General features: G+C 33.7%; 1 long non-coding RNA gene across 1 annotated transcript; it reads left to right on the top strand.

Moving 5' to 3' along the window:
* Window positions 1–2382: 2382 nt before the first annotated feature.
* On the top strand, window positions 2383–17023 carry LOC142354438 (uncharacterized). Its single transcript, XR_012761087.1, has 3 exons — window positions 2383–2547; window positions 2714–2743; window positions 16568–17023. It is a non-coding gene; the product is annotated as an uncharacterized LOC142354438 (long non-coding RNA).
* The last annotated feature ends 6271 nt before the right edge of the window (window positions 17024–23294 follow it).

Genomic DNA, 23294 nt, shown 5'->3' on the forward strand with positions numbered 1-23294 from the left:
TCAGTGTCTAGACGTTATTCAATAGATTAAAGGAATTTAAACCCATAAAAGGGGGTGTAATGCTCAAAGTTGCGGAAAAATAAACTCATAATTTGTCAGTTTTAGACATTTACGCACCTATGTTTGCATTTTTATAATTAAATTGAACATTTATAACACTAATACTATCAACTGATTGCTTCAAGCTTGCTAGTAAAAAAGTAGGTTTTTGTAATGATTGTCAAAATTGTGAACTAAATCAATTTTTGTGAAGTTTAATTTTTATCAGATGGCTTTTGCATTAATAAAAATGCACAGAATGTGCAATTTTCTCTTAATTTCAGAAGAGATATTGATCTGAAGAAAATAAATATGTACTATAGGAAAAAAACCGGGTTGAAAGGGTGAGGTTGCAACTCGTAAAAAAACGTGACAATGATATAACCAAACCAGTTTAAGAGCCGCAATATAACAATCAAAAGCATTGGAGATTTTTTATTTCAAATTTTATCCAGTGCAATTCAAAACAAATATACATAAAAAATTCGTTAGGAAGTTTTCATACAACTCGAATTTCTTATTTTTGAGCATTTGAAAAATTTTCGATCCAAAATTTTAATTTCAGCAGATTTTTCAACAGCGGAAAAAACCTTATTTTAGTATCTTAATAGACAGTTTTTTAAAATACAAAAACAACAGTGACACTATAATGAAAAATGTAGTGATATATGAGTATTTCTGCTCAACGAAGTGTGACAAACTTCCAAGCAATTGAGTTCCTTGTCATTTTTTTAGTTTTAAAATATACTTTCACTGAGAATGACCAGCTTAAGATAAATTTGATTCATGGAAAGGCTTCATTCCCAACAAATTTTGTTGTTGATACAAGTTGGCTATAAAAACTTCAAAATGAAAGGAATACCAAATAACATTTAAAATTGATTGAGAGGGCGAAAAAACTGACAACAACTTTGTACTGGTTCTGTTGACTTCCAGAAAAACAAACGATCTTGTTGCTTACTTCCACAATAAAAATGCCCAGATCGTCCTTCATTTCAAAACAGCTTGATTCAATTTAGATTTCAATAAGTTTGTTTCCAAGCAACTTTCCCTTTTTATACAAAATAAGACTTTTCATTAAAAACTTTTTAGATAAAATTTGGCGAGGCGTGAATTTGTTGGACGTTCGACACTTTGGATAATGCAGAAAAGCTCAAACACCACTCAAGAGAGTTCACACTTTTTCACTGCTTTTCTCCTAACAAAAGCTAAAGTATTGAGATAAAACCTGTTTAATGTCTGCTGTTTCGTTGTTTTTCAATCAAGGTATTTTTGAAAAAAAGAACTGTATTTAGACCTGATAAATTAAACTTTTATGCTAATTAACATTGATAATTACTGTTGAAAAATGAAGCCCTGTCACTAGGTACAGTTAGTGTTGAATACGTAACCACTGAAATATGCCATGAAATTTATCTAAAATTCGTTTTATTTCATATCATATAGGATATCAACACAATCTTCAAATTTGTAAACATTTAAATATGGACCTATTAATTTGTCTCAATAAGTATCAATTGACAGCATGATTTAAAAAATGTGGAAAATTTTTAGATGAACGTTAAGTGCCCAGTATCCGAAAATGAAAATTTCAATAAATTTTGCGTTTAGTGGAAACATTAAATTGGGAGCTTGTAGTTAGCCTAAAATTTAATGCTGTTTTATTTGTAAATACTTGATGAAATTTCAAAGATTCAATTTTTCTTCTGAAGAGTGCTAAGGGCAATTTCAAAACCACTTAATGTCTTCTTAATCCGCAATTATTATCGAGAAGAAGAATTCTGAACTTTACAATAAATTAGGTTTTCTTTTATTTTGGTATTTAGATACTGTATCCATGTAAAAAGGAGTAATTTGAAGTAAACTTGAACTAAATTAGCCTAGTTTCACTCGTTTCCACACATGCTTACAATTTAAGTTTTAAAGATGGGTCGTGAAATGGCCCGACAAAATAGAGTATGCATATTCAATTTTTCGGACAATAGCAAGGTGATGAATCTTCACTGGGATTAACTCGGTTTATCCAGGTTTAGTGAATTATATATTTCCATATTTGGTCGATACATGAGACCGGGTTTCCCTAATAATGGGAAAAGAATGAATAAAGTTATAATAAGACCGCCGCAATAAAAAAATCATTGTCATTTTTTTCCAGACAGCATTTTTGGCATTTTTGGCAGACTGAAATGACCGATATAAGGCTTTATTGAAATCCAATATATCAAAATTTGAGTCGAATGCGCGCCAATTGTTATGGTCGACCGAATTAAGGATAATTTAGCCAATCAAATTTTTTGATCAATCTGATTTACGTAATCGGTTAAATTTAAACTTGTCATGTTTTCCTTGTCGCCTAAACCCCTGTCAACAAATAATCGTAGAATCAATTTACCTGTCTGAGCTAATTTTTCAACAAAATTTCTTTGTTTCAGAGCAGTTGAATTTGGCGGAGTGAAATATCGATCATGTCATCTATCGTGTTGTGTCAAAATTGTGCAAAAATTCAATGTAAGTATTAGCTAAATATTTCAAATATAGAAAAAAGATGCCGACAATTATTGTAAAAATGGTTTAATATTTTAAAAAAGCATTCCAGAATTGATATCTGAAATAGTCTTCCAAATATAATTCAATATGAAATTCAGTGTTAAAATGTTTGATGTGTGTGTTTCAGGAGCTGAACAAGTGACGCACAAAAATTCAGGTTAATTTTCTGGCTGATCTTCATGTTACCCAACGAAAACGAAGGAAAATCAATCTTTATCCGGCCCTTCTGATCATCCTTGTAAAATTTTTCTCTGCAAAAAAAATAAAAGAAAGATTATTTTGAGGGAAATGAAAATAGCAATGAAAAAAGTTTGCGAGGAAACTAAGAAAGAGATAGTTTTCGGTGAGGTCGCATTTTCCAGCTTAATTTTTTTATTAAAAAAAGTGTCAGCTGTGCTATTCATTTTTTTAATTTCTTAAGCTAGTTGTGCAGTTTTTTGTATCATTACACTAATTTTTGAGCTTTTTCTGTATTTTTGCTGTTTTAGATGCTTAATTCTCTTTGGCCTTTGCCTTTTGGCCTGTGTGCATTTTTCATTCCAGCTGAAAACAAGCAAAGATGAAGGTTGTCGTGTGGGAGTCTACTGATAATCTCAGTCTTTGGAGGCACAACTTATTATTAATTTTCAAAGAAATCAAGTATTGAGATTATTTTCTCTGTTTTTGAAACTCTGTTCTCTTCCTCATTTTTTTCGCCACTCAGTTTTGCATTCAATTTAATAGTGACTTGATTTTTTAAAAAAAACTGTTCTTTTGTTGAGCAAGAAGTTGAGACAAAAGATCATTTTCACTTTAAGACGTTTACGTAGTTTTCCGGCTATGTATTTCTAAAGTACATCGTTTGATGAAAATTGACGATGAAAACCCACCCAGTAATAGCCCAAATGCGATTAAATTATTCAACTTAAACTATCACAGTGTCTCTGCTTCATTCAAGACGTCCAATATTTTTAATGCAAACAGTTGAAAACTAATATGTTCACAAGAATATATTTAAAAATTTAATTGAACTTGTTAAAAGTCTAGACTACAGGTGAGGGGTTCTGTTATGGAAAACACCCAAAAAAGTTAACCCTAGTGATGAGCGGATTCAAATCTTGCAAGAATCTTGCAAGATGATTCAAAACTTGCAAGATTCTTGCAAGAATCTTGCAAGATATCAATCAAAACCAAAAAATAAATCTGGGTACAAGTGTTTTAGAAAACATCTTTCAAGCAAGTTATTGTTTATTGAACAAGTTACGAAGCCTAATTCAATGAAAAAAAAATTAGCCAGGATTCAAAATCTTGCAAGAATCTTGCAAGAGTTTGAATTCCGGAAAAAATATTTATGTGTTTTTGGTAGCTAAAACTAAATGAAAACCAAATATCATGACTGATATCAGAATTCTTGATCAGGAAAACTGATAATAAATGACTTTTTTCGTAAACGCCTTTTGAATGTGAAATCTTGCAAGAATCTTGCAAGATTCTTGCAAGATTCTTGCAAGATTTTGAATTCTAATACAACTTTCCGACAAATAAAAAGAAGTAACTCGAGGCAATCAAATCCGTCTTTTTAAAGTTCAATTTACCTAAAAAAAAACAAAAATATTTCAATCTTTTTCTCATCTTTCATTAAAACCAATTATTTTTAGAGAAACAAACAGTTGGGACTTTTTTTTTACTGATCCTGTCCGTAATTTAGCATGTTTTTGTTGTCGTAAAAAAATTCGATTAATATGAAGTCTAATTAACTTCCTAAGGGAATTTAAATTAACCCATGATGCCTTCAGTTGATAGCTATTGGTGTTAATGTCATTTAAGTGTTTTCATTTAAAGAAAATTAGCTATTTCATCATTGCCATTGTCGTATTCAGCGTCATCATTCCTGCAGGTGAGAAAAAAATGGATTTAAAATCTTGCAAGATTCTTGCAAGATTGATTTATAATCTTGCAAGAATCTTGCAAGTTGGATTCAAATCTTGCAAGAATCTTGCAACATGGATTCAAATCTTGCAAGAATCTTGCAAGATGCTTGCAAGAAGTATGCATTCCCTTGCAAGATTGCTTGCAAGATTCTTGCAAGATTATAAATTCTAAATTCTTCGATCACTAGGGAAGGCTCAATAATTTTCAAAATTCGTTTTTTCATATCTGATGCATAGTTCATTCTCAATTGAAGCTGTGCTTCCTTCAAACTACTGTTTTTTTTCATGAACAAGATTTGAGTTCCATTGTGAAAAAAACGGAATCCTCAAAAAGAACCGACCCAGACAAAAGCTCTGTCCTTAACCTAATGACGTATCACCACTGGTTAAGCAAAACGGCTCTTTATAATTGATAATTAATGATCCCTTCAAGCTTTCCTTTGTTATAATCTGCCATAAAAAGACTACTAACTAAATGCAAAACCAACAAGCGTGAAAGGTGTGTTGTAATTTGCTGTGTTTGAACGAAAATCAAGCCGAGCTCTAATCTATAAATCTTTAAGATATTGATGTTTATGTGTTAAGATAGTGCACAGTGAACAACGTTTTCAAACCGTTTTTAAACAAAAGAATTCCTTTTGATAAAGGCTAGCTTTAAAATCGGACATTTCCTTCAAACCGCTGACCTCTATTTTTAATATTAATCATGAAATGTATGGGGTATGGTTAAAATGCATGCGGTTTTCAAATATTGTTGAACACGTGACCAAGCTATTTTTAATTCTCACAATTATGGTTATGGTCGATACTAGAAAAATAGCTAGAAGGCAAACAGAAGAGAAAGCTGAAAAGCAAAGAGTTCAAAAAATCTTAAGATTAAACAGATAATACTGAGTTAAATCTCATTTAAGCTTGATGAGCGCTTTTTAGCATGTTTGATATGTTATAATGTCTGTTAGGAGTTGACGATAGGGGGGGGGGGGTTCTGAAAGTTACGTTTGATATGCTTGGTGCAATTTCTTTTTATGGAGTTGGTATTGTTTCCTGATGTCAATCATTTTTGATGCCAGGGTTTAATTTTAATGTGGATACAAAAATTCAAAAATTGAGTAATCATTTTTTCAAGTGGGTTGCAAAAAATTTTAGAGCTTGTTTACAAAAGAAGTTTTGTTATTTAAGAGTCCAATTTTTAGATTTGTGGACTAGTCTTATTTTCATCCCTCAGAATTTGGTCAATCCGTGAAAATACTCTAAGGTAAGTAAATTATACATAATAATTTTTCAACAAAATTAAGATTTGAAAGACTTTGATTGGCATAGCAAATATGACTGCTCAAAAAGGAATAATTAGTTACTCTAAAAATTTTTAAGTAATTTTTGGTCACGCTAAAAAAGTTTAAAGTAATTTCTGGTCTCGCTACAAATCTGGTGAGCTTAATATTTTCAATTTTCACGCGACTTCAGCTTAGTTTTATTTCGGCTTTTCGTCTGGGCTAAAAGTTTTTGAGGAAAGCATAGTTGCTACGCTGCTTTGCAAGATTAAGCATTGAAAAGGTTTTCTGGAAAATAATAGTCCACATCAGAAAGTTATAATTATATAAACTCAACCCAAATAGACATGTGATTTAGTTTTAAAAGATCAATAAATGTTCATTTTGTAGACAGAAAGATCCGAGAAACAAAATAGCGGAAAGAGCAGTACATTTTTATCATGAAAGTTTACAAAACCGCAACTTTTGATGGCATAAATCATTCGTTTTTAAAATCAATATGAAATCTATTGCCATGAAATATAATCAATTTGTAGAGGCGCGCACGATAATAGACTCAAATTACTCTAAACAGAATCGTTTCACAAATCTTTGATTACCTGGATTTTTAAAATAGTAGAAATTTTCTCGTTTTAGCTTTTGACTAGCTCTCAGTAATCTAAACCAAATTACCCTTGGCTGCTTTTTTAGAAAGAAACAAAGACGCAGCCTTTATGCTGAGCAATTATTTGATGGCGTCTGTAACCTGAAAAGGAACGAAATCGACGAGATAATTTATAACTATTGTTTCCTATACTTCAGGTCTTTTGACAACTACGAGTTTTCTCCCCTTCTAAATTATTTGCATTAAATATACCAGAATGTTTTGCAACCTAGTAAAACAATAAATTCATTGGTTCATCAAGAGCAACACAATACCCAAATAAGTCTAAATTGAGAAAAATAAGAACATGCGAAGCTCAAATGTTGGAGTTGACTACTTCTGCGCCTTCATGGTGAAAATTGAGCGAAGGGTTTATATATCTGGTGTTTGATATATCTGGCTCAATTTCTTTTATGGATTTGGTATTGTTTCCTGATGTCAATCAATCTTAATGTCAGAGTTAAATTTTACGGTTGATGAAAAATTTCAAGAATTGGGAGACATTGGCAGTCAATTTTTCAAGTGGGTTGCGAAAATGCTTATAGCTTGTTTACAATAGAAGTTTCGTAACTTAAAAGTCTACTTTTTATTTTTGTGGACTAGTCTTTAATTTATCCCTTAGAATTGGGCAAATCCGTGAACATACTTGGAGTTAAGTAAATTCCACATAATCATAATTTTAAAAATTTTTTTATAATTTGAAATACTTTGATTGGCATTTCAAATATAACTGCTGAAAACGGGAAAAAATTTATTCTTTTAAATTACTTTTTGGTCATTCTACAAAAATTTTAAAGTAATTTTTGGTCAGGCTTCAAATCTGGTGAGCCTGATATTTTCAATTGTTTGCAATATAAGGGATTTTAAAAATTTTCTGATAGGGCGGAAAAATTCTTCATGAAATTTTATAAAATAATTGTCAACATCAGAAAGTTATCAGGAGTTTGTGCTTCATGACAGAACGCAGTGCCAAAAATACACTCAACCCAAATAGACAGGTGATTTAGTTTTAACAGATTAAAAAAACCTTCAATTAGCAACTAGAAAGGTCCAAAAGACAAATTTGCGGAAAAAGCAGTTCGTTTTCATCATGAAAGATTGCAAAACCTCAACATTTGATGGCATAAATCATTCAGGTTTTGAAATCATCAAAAAATTGATTGCCATCAACTACAATCAATTTGTAGAGGCGCGCACGATAATATACTAAAATTACTCTAAATATAATCGTTTTACAATTTTTTGGTTTTTGGGATTTTTAAAGTAGTTGGCGAAATGTTCTCGTTTTGGTCTTTGACGAGTTCTCAATAACACAGTTCAAATTACCCTTGGTTGCTTTTTAGAAAAAGAAACAAGAACGAACTTTTTAAGTTGAGTAATTATTTGATGGATTCTGTAACCTGAAAGGGACTGAAGTCGATGAGATAATTCGTATTTATTGTTTCCTATTTTACAGTCTTTTTGACAACTACGATTCTTCTCCCCTTCTAAATTATTTGCATTTAATATATCAGAATTTGTTTGCAACCTAGAAAAACAATAAATCAATTGGTCCAACAGGAGCAACATGATACGCAAAAAAGTCTAAATTGAGAAAAATAATAACAGGCGTACCTCAAAGTGTTGAGATTAATAAATGAACACCATTTCAGGGCCAAATTGATCATCAGACTTATAACAGCACAACGAGCAAAATTTAAGGCTACCTTCTAAAAAGTCGAAAATATTTGTTCAATTTGGCAAAAATACGTATTTAAAAATTATTATCAGTACGTGATTATCCTAAATGAAGTAAAATTGAAACCCAAACCCGCAAAAAACCTTCAGAATGACAAAATCAGTGCTGTCGCGTGTGAAAAACAGTCATTGCAAAACTGAATCGTGTTGTTTTGATCGGGTTGCAAATAAAAAAATTTTTGACATAGAAAACTTGAAAGTTTTTAGAGATTTAAGACAAATTATTGACATCCATCTGCAAACAATCGAAGATGAAACTACAATTTAAAAAATCAAAGGACTAGCAGGTTGAATAGAGCTTGAAAAACTAAGAAAACGTGGTTAAATCAGTTAAAACTTTTCAATTTTGTCCTGCTAAATTGACAAACAGTGCGTACTGCAGCACAATGCTTGAGCGGAATATCGTTAGTTTCTGTCTGGTTTCTATACATCATATCAGTGATTGTGCTGCACAATTGAATTTAGTGGTCGAATGCAGAATTAAAAAGAGAAACATATATGGGTTACTGAATCTAATATGTGTCATATTGAATCCTAAATTTGAGAAACTATTGTTATTCAGTTACATTTAAAATTATTCGGACTCTGTCTGAAAACTTTGTAATATAAAAAATACATAGGTATAGACCAGCTATGGTGCTGATAATTACTGGCTCAAGATTTCCCGAATTGCGATCATTGTCTGGGTCTTTATCAAGAAACACAAATAACATTTATTGCATTGTTTGGATTTATTTGATTGAATCAAGCGAACCCAATTTGCTAAAAAGCAAAGGGGATTGATTAGTTATTGAGACACATTGAGATTCAAATAAAGCCAGAGTAATCCATAGTAAAACCGCGAATAAATCCTACACAGTTTAACAGCGAAGTCGTAATATCCTAACAGATTTGAAACAACCGCAATGAACTGAGCGGTGTAAAGATTTTCCTGCACTTGATGGAAAAGCAGCAATTGTCATCAGTCCGACAACCTGGGCAGAGAATTTTCTGCCCTCTAATCTGACGAGTTTAGAGCCAAGGCACAAACTAACGAAAATACAACGAATCAACAAACAACAGTATGCAGAAAGTAAGAAAAAATGCAATGAAGTTAATGCGATCAAAAGCCACCCCGATAGCCTTACTGCAATTCATTCAAGTTCAGAGAACTAATTATCTGCCGTTAGGAACAGATAAAATTAGAAAAATCAAGATTTGACTCAACAGGTTTACATTGCTCGCTGCATATCCATTGAAATTTGTTGATGGGCAACTAACGAAAGCGAATCGAGCAGTGGAAAAAAAAGAGGACAGCAACAACCAGCCCACATCTAATTGATGTGCTCAATTGATTTTTTAGAGAAGCTGCCGTAACAAGCGGCCAAGATACCAGTTTCAGAAACATATCCAGCAACATGTAGGAGTAATGAAAGAACATTGAAGAGTAATGATAGAGTCTTGAAGCAAATCGATGTCGAAATTGAAACAAAGCTGCTAAAATTTCAGGCCCAGTCTGAACAAAGAATTGTAGTGGAAAACGATGATGTTCAACCCCATTGGAAAATTTCACTCTTCAATTGGACTCAAAGACGGAGAGATATCTTGGACTACGCCAATACAATCGACAACCTTCTAACAACAGAATGATCAGTAGCTGGCTCTGAACCAACAATTGAACATAAAAAGACTGGCCTGAGTGTTTTTTCAGTTTTCAAGAGAAACGAAACCAAGACCCTAGAAACGCAAACAGAGTCAAAGTATTTTAGAGGACATTAACATTCAGTGGAAGATAAAATGTGAAAGAAAAAACGAACGCAATATGATCAGTACTATCTGTCTGATGGCATTCATAATAGTTATGACACGCAGCTGTGAGGACGCTATTCTTATGTTGCAGATGGCCAGAATTGCAACCGAGAAAGGCAATCAAAGAATGTATAGTCAACGCTCGAGATATAAATGGACGAACCAAGAACCCCAACCAATTGCTACCCAAAGAAAATAAAACGAAAAAGAGCGATCATGCAGTTGCAAAATAGGAGCAGCAACAATCAACAAGAGTAGCGTGGTTACGAATTTTGATTCGATATTACCTGTTTCAACAGAGACCTGATCTTATATGCTGTGATCTACAGTAGATCTACAATTTCATCGATCAATCTGTACAAGAGAAATGACGATCCCCAGGAACCGATGTTAAAATCAAAACATGTGTATACACATAACATGGGATCTGAAGATAGAAAGGGGTCATCTTCGCATAAACGACTATATTCAAGGCTGCAGTCAAACAAAGCGCTTGCCCACTCATCAGTCTTGTTTGGAAGCACAAACTACAAACAAAACAAGCTGGAGAAAAACTTCATCCACTTGAGCGTTCTCCATAACAAGGGCTTCAAATTGATTGAAGTTGTCATCAACTGTGTTCAGTATAAATAGAAACTATAACACCTACCGCCATGGACTACACGTATGCAACACGAAGTGAACCTTTCATCGTAGTCAGAGCAACCACGACGGGAAAAAGGGGGTAAAATGTTTACCAGTTCACTCTCAGAGTTGTAAAATTCATGAGCATATCCAACACTGGTGGGTCATAAAATCTTGTGCGATCAAAAGTAAAGTAATCGGTCAGTCAAAGAATAGAAAAATCGTCAAAAAAGGGTGGTAGAAGGAACGACAATTTTACGAGGGAGAAGTAGCATTTAGGAATGCTGTAGAGTGTACCAGATCCAAACCAGCCAATCCTTTACAAGTAAAGCTTGAGTCAGCTTTACTCGTTGGAGTAAAGAGCCCAAAGAGACCCCAACCGCAAGAGATTGTATCTGAAATCGACGGACACAAATGTTGAAAAGCGATACTGAATTAACCTGAAGCCACACTTATGGAACATTATTTTTGCCTACACCATTCAGTGCTGAACACAAACAAACCTATGAAAATGCTATTTGTTTGCAATGCTGCACAGAAATGAAAAAACGAAGTATGGTTAAGTAACAGGCTACTAGCAGGATGTGATACACTGCGATTGTTTGGAACTATATCAGGACTTCAAGCAGGTCAATGTTCCTCACAGCGGACACTGAAACGATTTTTCTGCAGGCTCAACTTCTTAAGCTGGACAAAAGTTGCTTGAGACTTACATGGAGACCAAGAGACAAGGATCTTCTTTAAGTCTATCAATATAAGCGTTAGGTAGTTGAAACAAAAATGTTTCCACTTCACACAAACAACGCACTTAAACTAGTTGGACTTGATAAAGAGGAAAAGTATCCAATCACAATGAAAAGGACGTTTTCATTTGAAGCCCAAATCAGCAACCGAAGATATCAATCAAATGTATCTCCATCTTGCAATATATGTATTTATACTACAATATTGGATTTTTCCCAAACAAATCCCTGAAGACTTGAATTTGGTCAGCAACACGAAGCAAGTCGAGGTTGAATCCAACACTCAAGGAGAAGTCTTGAGTGCTTGGACTACAGTGGACTGGTAATTATAATAACTATGATTTTCCTGGAGGTAACAATAAGCAAGTTGACACGATTAATAAACAGAGAAAAAGTCTGGCACACATATCTTTTTACTTGACCCAAATGAACTGTTTGCGCTGTTCAGTGCTCACATGAGACAACATTCTAAGGCATCTTGACTAAGAATAAGGTAGAGAATTCTCCCTCGTACGACAATTTTACGAGGGAGAAGTAGCATTTAGGAATGCTGTAGAGTGTACCAGATCCAAACCAGCCAATCCTTTACAAGTAAAGCTTGAGTCAGCTTTACTCGTTGGAGTAAAGAGCCCAAAGAGACCCCAACCGCAAGAGATTGTATCTGAAATCGACGGACACAAATGTTGAAAAGCGATACTGAATTAACCTGAAGCCACACTTATGGAACATTATTTTTGCCTACACCATTCAGTGCTGAACACAAACAAACCTATGAAAATGCTATTTGTTTGCAATGCTGCACAGAAATGAAAAAACGAAGTATGGTTAAGTAACAGGCTACTAGCAGGATGTGATACACTGCGATTGTTTGGAACTATATCAGGACTTCAAGCAGGTCAATGTTCCTCACAGCGGACACTGAAACGATTTTTCTGCAGGCTCAACTTTTTAAGCTGGACAAAAGTTGCTTGAGACTTACATGGAGACCAAGAGACAAGGATCTTCTTTAAGTCTATCAATATAAGCGTTAGGTAGTTGAAACAAAAATGTTTTCACTTCACACAAACAACGCACTTAAAATAGTTGGACTTGATAAAGAGGAAAAGTATCCAATCACAATGAAAAGGACGTTTTCATTTGAAGCCCAAATCAGCAACCGAAGATTTCAATCAAATGTATCTCCATCTTGCAATATATGTATTTATACTACAATATTGGATTTTTCCCAAACAAATCCCTGAAGACTTGAATTTGGTCAGCAACACGAAGCAAGTCGAGGTTGAATCCAACACTCAAGGAGAAGTCTTGAGTGCTTGGACTACAGTGGACTGGTAATTATAATAACTATGAATTTCCTGGAGGTAACAATAAGCAAGTTGACACGATTAATAAACAGAGAAGAAGTCTGGCACACATATCTTTTTACTTGACCCAAATGAACTGTTTGCGCTGTTCAGTGCTCACATGAGACAACATTCTAAGGCATCTTGACTAAGAATAAGGTAGAGAATTCTCCCTCGTACGACAATTTTACGAGGGAGAAGTAGCATTTAGGAATGCTGTAGAGTGTACCAGATCCAAACCAGCCAATCCTTTACAAGTAAAGCTTGAGTCAGCTTTACTCGTTGGAGTAAAGAGCCCAAAGAGACCCCAACCGCAAGAGATTGTATCTGAAATCGACGGACACAAATGTTGAAAAGCGATACTGAATTAACCTGAAGCCACACTTATGGAACATTATTTTTGCCTACACCATTCAGTGCTGAACACAAACAAACCTATGAAAATGCTATTTGTTTGCAATGCTGCACAGAAATGAAAAAACGAAGTATGGTTAAGTAACAGGCTACTAGCAGGATGTGATACACTGCGATTGTTTGGAACTATATCAGGACTTCAAGCAGGTCAATGTTCCTCACAGCGGACACTGAAACGATTTTTCTGCAGGCTCAACTTCTTAAGCTGGACAAAAGTTGCTTGAGACTTACATGGAGACCAAGAGACAAGGATCTTCTTTAAGTCTATCAATATAAGCGTTAGGTAGTTGAAACAAAAATGTTTCCACTTCACACAAACAACGCACTTAAACTAGTTGGACTTGATAAAGAGGAAAAGTATCCAATCACAATGAAAAGGACGTTTTCATTTGAAGCCCAAATCAGCAACCGAAGATATCAATCAAATGTATCTCCATCTTGCAATATATGTATTTATACTACAATATTGGATTTTTCCCAAACAAATCCCTGAAGACTTGAATTTGGTCAGCAACACGAAGCAAGTCGAGGTTGAATCCAACACTCAAGGAGAAGTCTTGAGTGCTTGGACTACAGTGGACTGGTAATTATAATAACTATGAATTTCCTGGAGGTAACAATAAGCAAGTTGACACGATTAATAAACAGAGAAAAAGTATGGCACACATATCTTTTTACTTGACCCAAATGAACTGTTTGCGTTGTTCAGTGCTCACATGAGACAACATTCTAAGGCATCTTGACTAAGAATAAGGTGGAGAATTCTCCCTCGTACGACAATTTTACGAGGGAGAAGTAGCACTTAGGAATGCTGTAGAGTGTACCAGATCCAAACCAGCCAATCCTTTACAAGTAAAGCTTGAGTCAGCTTTACTCGTTGGAGTAAAGAGCCCAAAGAGACCCCAACCGCAAGAGATTGTATCTGAAATCGACGGACACAAATGTTGAAAAGCGATACTGAATTAACCTGAAGCCACACTTATGGAACATTATTTTTGCCTACACCATTCAGTGCTGAACACAAACAAACCTTTGAAAATGCTATTTGTTTGCAATGCTGCACAGAAATGAAAAAACGAAGTATGGTTAAGTAACAGGCTACTAGCAGGATGTGATACACTGCGATTGTTTGGAACTATATCAGGACTTCAAGCAGGTCAATGTTCCTCACAGCGGACACTGAAACGATTTTTCTGCAGGCTCAACTTTTTAAGCTGGACAAAAGTTGCTTGAGACTTACATGGAGACCAAGAGACAAGGATCTTCTTTAAGTCTATCAATATAAGCGTTAGGTAGTTGAAACAAAAATGTTTCCACTTCACACAAACAACGCACTTAAACTAGTTGGACTTGATAAAGAGGAAAAGTATCCAATCACAATGAAAAGGACGTTTTCATTTGAAGCCCAAATCAGCAACCGAAGATTTCAATCAAATGTATCTCCATCTTGCAATATATGTATTTATACTACAATATTGGATTTTTCCCAAACAAATCCCTGAAGACTTGAATTTGGTCAGCAACACGAAGCAAGTCGAGGTTGAATCCAACACTCAAGGAGAAGTCTTGAGTGCTTGGACTACAGTGGACTGGTAATAATAATAACTATGAATTTCCTGGAGGTAACAATAAGCAAGTTGACACGATTAATAAACAGAGAAAAAGTCTGGCACACATATCTTTTTACTTGACCCAAATGAACTGTTTGCGCTGTTCAGTGCTCACATGAGACAACATTTTAAGGCATCTTGACTAAGAATAAGGAATTTTTTGACAACGAAGTGGAGCCCGCGGAAGCATCAAAATTAATGAAGTGGAATAAATAATTCCCAATTGTAGCTGAAACGGGCATACATAGAAAAATTCTACGAGGGACACGCAGAAGTCATGTGAAGAAACAATGACTGACACGCAATTAAACAGCTCACATTACAAAACAACAATGGTTTCTGGCCAACTGAGTGGCTGGAGAAGTCCAACAAATTTGAAGTTTCTCAAAGGGGGACGCATGTTGTATCTGCAAGAACTCCGAAATTGGCACCAGGGCAATCAACTTTGAGGAACTGAAGAAGTGTGGCCAGCATGGTTAAGGCAACCAGAAACTTAATGGCAAGAAAAAAGGAACTTGTAATTAATGTTTCAATAGTGTTTGCCTGACATGAAAAGAACATAGTCTCATCAGTCCTAGTGACATAAACTAATGAAGAGAACGCCAATATTCATTAAGAACAACTTATTATCTTCAACAAGCTAGTTTATTTTATGAAACAAGCATCGAGCTAACACCAAATCGCAACATTGCTTGTCGGCCTTGAGGGAAGTAAAGAAGACAACCCTTATCATCTTTACACCGCTGCAGCAAAAAGAGTTTTCTGAAGATTTGAAGAGAATAAAAGTGGAAAAATAAAACTAGAAAAGCCAAAAGCTTCCACATTTTCTCACTTCCTTAATGACGCTAGATTTATTTGAGGCAGAGGCAGAGTAGGTAAAAATCAGTTAAACTGCCATGCTAGCATCAATTAATTCAAAATGGGAATCATAATACAGTTGAACAATTTTTTCGAAAGGAAACATTAGAACAATCAACGTGAGAGCACTGAGCTTGCATGAAACACTGTTCAACAGATAATGTGGATTTGGGTATAGAAAACTTCCTGCGATCGATTGAGAGAAATTCTGTCACTTGCGGAAGAGGCCGATCACAAACTATATTACCAGTATTGACAGACTTAGCCGAAGTTCGGTTAGATGCTTTAACAGCCTTTACAAATGTTGGAGTTGACTACTTCTGCGCCTTCATTGTGAAGATTGAGCGAATGGACAAAATGCGACGGTGTTGTCTGTTTGCATGTCTAGCAATGAGATCGGTACTTGCCTGTGATACATTGAAGTTCCGTTCGTGACCTTTGACCCCATGAACGTAGAAATTTTTTCATAACTGTGACCCAATGAAAGGGGAAATTTTGCTGATGACCTATCACATAATGAGGAAAGAATTCTTGCTCAAGACCTGTGATCCAATGAAGAGGTAAATTATGTTCTTGAACTGTTACCCAATTAGAGGAAAATTTCTTCATGACCTGTGACCCAATGAAGGAGGAAGTTTTTCCGTGATCTGTTTTTCCGTGAAGTTTTTCCGTGATCTGCGTGATCCATGATCTGTCGCTCAAAGAAGGGGTGATTTTTTTAATGACCTGTGACCCAAATAAATGTGAATTTTCGTTCATGAGCTGTCGCCCATTTAGGGGGGATATTTTTTACTGACCTCTCACCCAATTATGGGGAATTGTGACTTGTGACCCAATGAGAGGGGCATATTACAAAAGCATTTCTTTTGTCTCACCCGAAAAGCTGGGAGTTATAAAACGTACGAGATCTCGAGAAAGAAACTGGCGAATTAAAAGTTAATTGGAAAATTCACCTAACTGAATTGAGTATTCGTAAAAACTAACAAAAAATTTAATAGTATGTGACTCATATTTGCTTTTACAATAGATCCATTTGTTAGGTGGAATAATACTGTGAGCCGATGGACTTGTGGAATGGAGTGGATTGGAGTGGACTTGAGAGGATTCGGGTGGAGTGAGTGGATTTTGGTGGCGGATATACTTGGTGGAACTGTGGCAGAAGGTGAGCTGTTACTTCGATAATTCAGTTTGTTAAATCATTTTTGAATTAGGGTTTTATTTGTTTTATAAGTTTAAAATTCTCCGATGGCCATATTGTTTTATATCAAAATTGTCACATAGCAAAAACATTTCAAGCTGAGCTGCCAATTTTGATCAGAAAATGGTGCTATTTTATTAAATATTATTAATTATGATGATTATAACTAAAACTTATATTCATTGAAAATATAGATTGAAAAATGTATTCCCCAGTTCAAAAGCGTGTACATCGAAGTAAAGTTTAAAAAAATACAATAAAAACTTTCTAATTTCAGACTGAACTAGAATTTGGACTCTATAACGCATCTTATTTTTAATGTCTTTATTTATTTTTCGTTTACAAATAAAAAAATTTTGACATTTTTTGTTTGTAATTTTTTTTAAAAAGTGACACTATCTCAAAATTTTAAAATATACAATTCTATTACTCGGCTTATTTTTCTGTCTAATTCTGTTGATATCATTTTAAAACTCAAATTTATAATGACTAATAATTAATTCAGTGAGTAAAAAAAGGAAGTTTAACCATAAGATAAATGTGCTATTGAAGCGGATGTAGTTTTCCAATGGCTTCCTTTAAAAGTGTCGTATCAAAGCTTGACCAAAATATGCGATTTATCAAAGAATGAAAGCTTAGCGCCTTTGAAAATGATATGCGATATTTCCTAACATCCTGTTGTTACCTTCAAATGATTTTAGTTACCGTTGAGACTTCTGATAAAATTACGGGTTACATGAGATATTTTTTTCATCAGATGTGCTAAATAGTCAAACGTTGGAGGTTAAAACAGCTTTGATTTTTTAAAAAGAGCAAAGACTAAACAAGAGCCCCCCTCCCCCCCCCCCCATTCAAGCGCAGCTGAATGTTTATATGTTATTTATAACGTCCAATATGACACCGACTATATATATATATATATATATATATATATATATATATATATGTATATATATATACATATATATATATATATATATATATATATATATATAAATATAAATATTGACCCTAAGCGATTTGCTATTTAAGAACTCGCACAAATTTTGTAACAAAGTGGGGAGGAGAAGGGGTGGGAGGTGGGTGGTGACATAACGTACGTTGGGGGGGGGGGGGGGGGGGGCAATAGCGTAATTGATTGACCAAAAGTTCTTACCACTTCAAGTTAGTTTTGTGATATTTATAAACAGTTGTCCGAAACTGCTGGTAGTCCATAACCTCAAATCTTAAATTACTTGGGTCGAGTTGTTACTCTTCAATGTAATATCATTCATACTTTTCTAGCTTATTGTTTGAAAACCCTTTTCAAAAGAATCAATTTTATAAGTATAAATGGAATTGACATACTATCGCATCGCGCCATTAATCTTGAATCTGGTCTTGTCGTTTATTGATCATTTGATGAAATATTTTTTAAACTGCCCACTCGAAATGACCTGCACATTTCAACAAACAAGTGGCTATGTTTAACGCAAGAAACCATTCCCCTTTCCCCCCTTCCACCTACCCACCAAAAAATTCTCTCCAATTTGGACAAAAAGATGATAGTTTTAGGTTCAACTTCAAATGAACAGAATTCGATGCACTTCACCAACACAAGAGTTTTCTCCGAATTGGTTAAGTTGTTAATCGTTTTGTGCTCAAATTTAGCTTCAGATGAAATGAACTTTGATACAACTTTCAGAAGTCATGCAAGGCCAGACCACATTACGAGCCAGTGTCTCTACCAAAAAAATGGACTATTTGATCCATTTTTACCTCTTAAGTCCCACGAAATGTATCTTAATACATGTAAAAAAGGCCCTTCATTGTGGGATATGGTGTTAAAAAAACGGTTATACTAATTCACTTATAGTAAAAAAAATAATAGATTATTGTAAATTAAATAACAATAAAACATTATAGTTGATATTATATTTTACAGTACCTTTGTCTCAAAATTTCACAAATTAGAGCATTATTAATTAAAACTATTGGTAGTGGTGCTGCCTAGTAATGCAGTAACTGTTGATCGAAGTTACGATACCATATCAAAGATAGTTTGTCTTTTTTTTTGCTAAAACTACATAATAACCGTTGAAAAATCATGGTAACATTTCCGAAGATAAGCTTGTTTCCTGGAATACATGCAAATATCTTGCAAATTTTTACATATCATGAATTTTTTTTTATCAAAACCTCAATAAACTTTCGAAGTTCCCTTTCGCAGGGTCAACTTTGTCTGTCAAAACTAACCATGTTTTAAGAGCTCAGTTCCCTAATTTCTCCGTCAATATTCAGATAACTACTGTGTTTATTCAGAAAAACAAAATATTGAATATAACTAGACCAGCTCCAAAATTACTGCCGTTTTCATTACCGCCATTCGCTGTCTTATAATTTCATGAGAGTTAGTCACCGCGAAGAATCACTGACTTCTGATCAAGTAATTGCAATAGTATTTTAACTTAGGTGACAAGTACTCTAAAATTACCTCCGATTTCTGAAGAGATCATCGATGAATGTTACTAAAACTTTTACACGCAACAGAGCGAATGTTCAGCTAAACCATTTTTTCAAACTTTCTGTTACAAACTTCGCGCGACTAAAATAAATAAAAATATTAACAACTTAACTACCACTAATTCTACATTCTTGGAAATTCACTTCAAGCCAACCTTTATTTAAAAAATTTTAAATCTTCTTTATTTAAAATATTTAAAACTTGCAGTAAAACACGCTAAAATCTTATAATCGTGTATGGTGATCTGATTTTCACTTATAAAATAGGTCCTAACCTTCCATTCACAAAAAAAGCAGTTGATGGTTTTGCGGATGAATTGCATACAGAGAGTTAACAAATATTTAGCCAGATCTCAAAATATAACTCATGGTTTTCCTAAGCAGTAGCAATAGCTTTGTAGACCTGTAGTATCAAGAAAATAAGACTTAAAAACATTCAGGAATAAACATGTTTTTCTACTCAGTACCGTGATGATATTTTTAACTTTATTATGCAAATTTTTTTTCATTTCGTTTTTAACTCATTTTTAAACTGCTGAACATAAAAATTCAAATTAGCATGAAAGAATAAACAAACAGAAAGTTGATTTGAAGGGAGAGTGACGCCTTAGGTTGTAAAAAATTTGAAAATCAGGTTTTGCCAATATGAAAGTCAAGATGAGGTCAATATTAACTACAGGCTGTTTTTGTTATCGCAAATACAAAAATGAGATGTACATTTTCACAATTTTGTTTAATATGGTTTGATATCGGTCCCCAAGATTTTCAGGTTATCCTTATCATGTGACTTAATTCCAGCACTTTTGAGACAATTGTTTAAAAAATTTGGTTTGATCAATTTGAGGATAAGGTTTTGTTGTTTTAGATGCTCGAGGTAAGAAAACATCAACAATTTTAGTTGGCTTGCGTTCAATTTTTTGGTGAGCAGAGTTTGATTTCTTTGCTATGAAAATGAACAATTTTTGATTAAAATTATTGCAAAGTTTTTTTTCTACGACTGCCTCAAATGAGTAAAAATGAGCCAATCAAAATCAAAAATTGTCTTATCTTGGTTGTTTTTATTAGCTCGCAAAAAAGAAAGAAGTAATTAGACATTATAATGTTTTGGAAATTTTGATAAAGTGAATTTTGATAAATTAGACGTTAATATTTTTTGAAAAGAAAACAAATTACATGATGCCTCATAAAGTTGATGAATTTGGTTTTTACTATGTTCTTAGAGCGTACTTTTTTCATTATTTTCAGATGATATATTATATGCAGTCCGTAAGGCCTTCATTTTTTCAAAAACTATTCTTAAGGCGTGAAAATCGTGATTTGTGTTGTCAAAGATATAGGTCAAAAAGATATTTTCTCACTTAAAGTTTTTGGTAATCACTGAGAACAATTCATGTATGACACAATATACAAGAAAAAGCTATTCCGCATTAAATTTTTGTCTGCAGTTGCAATATGAACCTTTTTCTCTATTTTTATTCGATTTTTTTCTTCCGAGTGCCAAAATAATTACAGCAATTTATAAGATATAAACTATCGCGAAAATACACAAAAAATCATTCAAAATTTTTTGATACAATCAGTGTTGTTCTATTTGTGGAAATTCTTGCGTCACCACAACCTTGTTTTCACACATCACAAGAAATCTCTTGTCTTGCGTTGTTTACTTACACACTGTTTTTGAAGCATTTTGAAATTAACTGTCTCTATAGCAGAAAGTTCAACCGCTAATTTAAAATTTATAGGCAGGAAGGTTTGGAATTCGACATTGTTTGTTTTGTCTTGTCAACAATTTGTTGCCGTCTAGTATTTTTAGAGGATAAATTGGAACTGAGTTTTTCAATTATTCTGATTTCTTATTGAAACGTAACATAAGTTTACTCTTATTTTATGGATTGCTTTTGGCCAATTTTTTGAATTATTTTTTGTCCCTTTAATCATAAGTTTTTACCCTTGGAACGTTGTGTCGACTTGTTAAAAAGGTAAAAACCCTTTAGCGACTTTCTAATCACCATCACCCGAGATATAGTTTATGCTATTTATAGATCACGTGTATGTATTTAACCCGTTAATTAGGTTCAGCTGAAAATTTTTGCTTCGTAAGGTGTAATTTCTGTTACTTGACTTTACGGTCTAATTAGGAGGGCGTGTGTGAATGAATCTATTTAGACTTTGAGCGACCCGGGCAAAAGTTCATCTTTAGGATTAAAACTGCACGAAATATAAAAACTACATCAGGTGTATTCCAATTTATAACTAATTTGTCCCTTTTATAACACGGATGTCGTATAAATGTCCAATTTAGGTCTATTTTTCTATAACCCCAGGCAACGAATCAATCTATAGCTCCTGCAATCCATGGCATAGACTTAGCTACATAGCAAATAGCCCAGGGTTTTAATTTGGATAAAATAATACCGGGTTTTCAATTTTTATCTCGGCCTGAAGTACATTCGTGCGTTATAAATACATACTTCTTGTATATGTCTGTGTGTTTTTAGGTTTGAACCGGAGTGAAAAATAAATTTAGTTCATGTAATGAAATTTGTAATGATATGTTTGGTTGAGTTTATTAAGCATTTGAAAAAAGGTCGTTCAGTACTCTCCGTACTTGTTCACCAGCCTACTTATATCTATCATTCATAATCTTCACCACAATTTTCTTCACTCAAGAGGACTACTAAATGAACAACTGATGAAAAACAGACAAGAGTGAATTGTTTTCATGCTTGGCCTGTTTTTGGTGATGAAATTTGTTTCAGTTAAGCGAAAACTCAATTTGTCGAAAAAACTAAACCTTTTTGGTCAAAATTTTGAGCCCTCCTCGAAAAATAATGGATAAAATTACTGTGATATTTTTTTTAATAATACAACATTTTTTAACTGAAAGATTCTATTTTTTTAAGCTGCGTAAGACAATATTTAAGCTGCGTATTCTTACACTTTTTTGCTGAATGTTCGTAGTTTTTATGCTATAAAAATGATATTTTAATGAGCACTCAATTATATTTCATGAAGAAAGTTGGGGAAATATTCTGAAAGAATATCATTTTTCAAAAAAAAAATTAATTTTTGAACCAAAGTTAAAGAAATCTGTTAAACGAAAACCTGAAGTACGCAAAAGATGGTCCTGTGTGAATCAAATTATTCGTTTTTCGTGAAAAAAATTCTTTGTTTTTTGGGCTATATTTGCTGAAATTATTTTATAGAAACCAAAATTAAGAAGCATCTATTTAAACTTCTAGCCGACATTTTGAGGCGTTTTCATAGCTTTAAACTCCAGATTAATAGCAGCTGTGCCTTCTTAACCCCTCCCCCTCAGATTGTTCGGCCAAGCAGTCAATCTGCTAAGAAAGACCCCCACTCTCAATAAGCAATGTTAAAACATAGAAAGCCATTGAGATTATGTGAGGTCTGCAATTGACTTCAGTGACATTTCCACTCCTGTTATCATGTACAATCTAAGTACTATAGTCTGCAGTTGTTATGTTGTTTTCTGCTAGAAGGCGGATTAAATTGAGCAGTTGACCGGAACACCTTTATGAATAAATTAAACGTCAGCCGGTTAATATTCAAAATCTATCAAAATTTAATTCTGCGCCTCCATTTTACAATACCGTGTTCATTTTTGTTTTCAACGTGTCCTGTTTTTTTGTACTACATGTTTCGTACTTCAAGCAAAAAATGGTACTTTTCAAAAAATATTTATAGCTTCGTCTATATAGTCGCTCTTATTTTTGAAAGTCCAGACATTTCGAACAAATAGGAGGTGGTCTTCTAACTAACTGCGGAAATTTATTTTTGCTACTTTTAGATGAGAATTATACGATAGACGCCAAAAGTATTTTCAGGAAACAAGACAATGTAAAATTCAAGTCGATATGTCTGTTTTTAGTTGGATAATCTCAAATAACCAGCTGTTGTGACAGGAGAGAGCTCTTTTAAGAATTCTATTAATTACAAAAAGGATGTCAGTCAAACTTAGGAGGAGTAAAAAGTAATATAGAAATTGCGATAATTAAATAATCAGAAAAAAATAAGTCGAAAAAAAATCTCAGAATCTTAAGTTC

This window comes from Convolutriloba macropyga, chromosome 15 (assembly GCF_964194025.1).
Source record: "Convolutriloba macropyga chromosome 15, txConMacr16.3, whole genome shotgun sequence".
In the NCBI taxonomy this organism is placed as follows: domain Eukaryota; kingdom Metazoa; phylum Xenacoelomorpha; order Acoela; family Convolutidae; genus Convolutriloba; species Convolutriloba macropyga.